We start from the raw sequence: 3,259 nt of genomic DNA, 5'->3' as shown, positions 1-3,259 counted from the left end.
ACTAACACATATATATATATTATAGGTGATCTGGTATACAGGCTGCTTCTAATCACCTGTACACTAACACATATATATATATTATAGGTGATCTGGTATACAGGCTGCTTCTAATCACCTGTACACTGACATATATATATTATAGGCCATCTGGTATACAGGCTGCTTCTAGTCACCTGTACACTGACATATGTATATTATAGGTCATATGGTATACAGGCCGCATCTAATCACCTGTACACTGACATATGTATATTATAGGCCATCTGGTATACAGACTGCTTCTAATAACCTGTACACTAATTTATGTATATTATGGTTCATCTCGTATACAGGCTGCTTCTAATAACCTGTACACTGATTCATGTATATTATAGGTCATCTCGTATACAGGCTGCTTATAATTACCTGTACACTGACACAGCGTCTAGTAGTGGCTGCAAACATATGGTCCAACCTTGAAATCTGTATCCTATGATCGAGACTACTCAGAATGAAGAGATAACGGTCATCTTCTATCGTCGATGATGGTCAGCCTTGTCTAGGTTTCTGAAGAAGTATATCATTAATCTGGAAAGTAGTTCCATATTCTTCTAAAGCCACTGTCGTACACTAAGAACCAATTCACAACAAACAAACTGCTGCAATTAGCCGGTTTCTATTTGTTCGATATCTTTCCAGATGAAACAAAACAGCTTTAAATGTCTTGCCTGAGGTCTAGCAATGGTTGATGAACAATTACAAATAATTAGAACTATGTAATTCAGATCAAAGAGACAATACGGATCATCAAATGTCTGATTTGTATAACAATCAACTGAGCATGCTGACTGGTGATATTTGATAGCAGTGCTTTTTTGTTTTGTCTTAGATATAAATATACAAATTTTGATTATTTTCTAATTTTTTAGCAGTGTATGGTTAATAAACAAATAACGCAACAGTATTATCAATCGTAAGTACTAAACGTACAATTATTATTTTATTTGTTTTCTTCGAACATTTTGTGTAAGTTCACGTTGTTACTTTAATCGACAGAAAGACAAGAGGCCTAGAAACTGACAGACAGACGATCGAACTCTCTCTCGTTAGGTAGATTGTTTATTTTCCTTTATTTCTTACAGAGTTCGCTGATATTTGATTTTTCGAACAATACAATGGAAACCAGTAGTCACGTGCCGGAATCTCCAGGTCAATTCGGTCAAGCGTATCCGAAGATCTTGCACAATGTGGACTTTTGCTGAACATCCAACTAGCCCACAGCAAAATCGATGTAGACGACTAGAAAGCACGCAGAAAGTTGAAAAACAAAATCATTCTGATGATTGAAAAAAAAAAAGACAACAGTGCAGGTTTTATTCTTTAAATATATCAAATGCTCGTAGTATAGAAAACATCAAACTCAGTTTCAAAATTATATATATATATACAATAAATTGGGAAAATAGCTTCTAGACTGGAAGGAGTAGAATGTGAATAAGGTTACCGATTTTGTTTACTTTCTGTCTGCTTATCCAACTAAATCCATTGTGAATAAGATGTGACATTGAATTGTTAAATGGAGATTAAAGCAATCACAATGACCTAAAAGGATTACAACCTTATTTGCCTGTACTGGAATAAAGATATTATTCAGCTTCTGCTAAGAGATAGCTTATTAACATGGACTTGTTACAGAGTTTATACTGTTTCTCATCACCAGGGGTTGATTTAGAATGTTGACAAGGAGTAATGACCAGTTTCCAATCAAGCATCATAGAAATAAATATAGCTTGTAAACATTAATTGAAGCGTGTAGCTCATATAACATATTTTACAAATTTGTTATGCACGAAGGTAGCCGATGACTATGTTTTTGGAGTAAATATAGAAAATAAGGCAGAAATAAAGGTACATAACAGAAGTTTAAGTTTATGAATTCATAAACAGTATAGTTGTACTGACGAGACAGTATAGGGTATAGGGGGAGCTAGTGTTTTCTTTTAAAGCTGGGCGGATTGCGCTAAATGATTTGTTTGTAATTATTTGTAATCAATCACAAATCTACACATTGGGCTATCTGTGCTCTACAGGTATCGAAACCCGGTTTTTAGCGTTGTAAGTCAGCAGGCATACCGCTGTGGCGCTATATGAGTCTTCGTGATCACCGACTTAGATACAATTTTTTCATATATATCTTTAGGTGTATTACATTCTTATGGCTACAGAAATCAGTGGGAAAGTTTTATTATTTAGTAAAAACCTTACAGTAAATGGATTTCGTCTGATGGCAGCGCTAACGAAAAGAGAAATCTAGGAACGTAAAGTTTCGAGAAAATGGGGAAAAAATTGTTACCTAGGGAAAAAAGCAATTTTGCTATCGAACTATTTTCTTTCTTTTACACTCTAGCTAATGAGCTGTCAGAGTTAAGGAAATAAAATCGGCGTCAAATAGACAAGTGAATAAACAACATACATACAGCTGCTGATGCCACATATTAAAGAACCCCTATAGTCCATGCAAGTATTACTCAAATAAGTCCTACTTCATAACAAAGGAAGATGAGTCACTTCCGGCAGTGCTATTATCTAAATCTTAACACTGAAGGGTGGAATCTATATTATTCATATATAATAGAATGAAAACGTTGTTGTTATATTTCTTTTAACTAAAAAAATATATATGTGTACATGAAAATAAGTTTTATGTTCATAAAGTAGATAGCAATGTTTAGGCCAGAAACAAAGGCTAATAACAGCATTATAACAATTTACATTTTTTATTATAAGTTTTTGTGTCATGAGACGATACCCACTACACTTTTCGCAGTAGACTCACGTGGGTTTAATCAGTACACATGTTACTTTTGAATTAGTTTCCTTATGGGTTTATGTGTGGTTCGGTAGAGCAAAAAGAAACGGAATTGTATTTTATGTAGTCTGACCATATCGGATTAAAATCAATAAATGTACACTAATGGTGACAAGGCAACTAAACTTAGCCCTTGCTAAATACAAAGCATATCCTCCAGTACACTTTCATGATGTCAGAAAAAAACACGTAGGTTTAAGAAGTCTTAATAAAAAACGATAAGAAAATAATTATAGGTTTTATATCGTTCTCCATTATAATGTCAGGTAGTGTTTCGAATTCAAGTACGTACAGTTTCAAGAAATGGGGGTGTTATCGGCGAAGACTATTACCAATTCAAGTACGTACAGTTTCAAGAAATGGGGGGGGGGTCGGCGAAGACTATTACCAATTCAAGTACGTACAGTT

General features: G+C 34.3%; 1 long non-coding RNA gene across 1 annotated transcript in view; it reads right to left on the bottom strand.

The window, feature by feature from the left end:
- Positions 1-1,088: 1,088 nt before the first annotated feature.
- LOC111086035 overlaps positions 1,089-3,259 on the bottom strand; it is a 3,872-nt gene continuing 1,701 nt past the window's right edge. Inside the window, exon 2 of the long non-coding RNA XR_002610799.1 lies at positions 1,089-1,281. This is a non-coding gene — a long non-coding RNA (uncharacterized LOC111086035). The remainder of the gene's footprint in view (positions 1,282-3,259) is intronic.

The sequence above is a fragment of the Limulus polyphemus genome, unplaced genomic scaffold (genome assembly GCF_000517525.1).
Source record: "Limulus polyphemus unplaced genomic scaffold, Limulus_polyphemus-2.1.2 Scaffold801, whole genome shotgun sequence".
Classification (NCBI taxonomy): Eukaryota; Metazoa; Arthropoda; class Merostomata; order Xiphosura; family Limulidae; genus Limulus; species Limulus polyphemus.
This window is presented reverse-complemented; position numbering and strand designations above follow the sequence as displayed.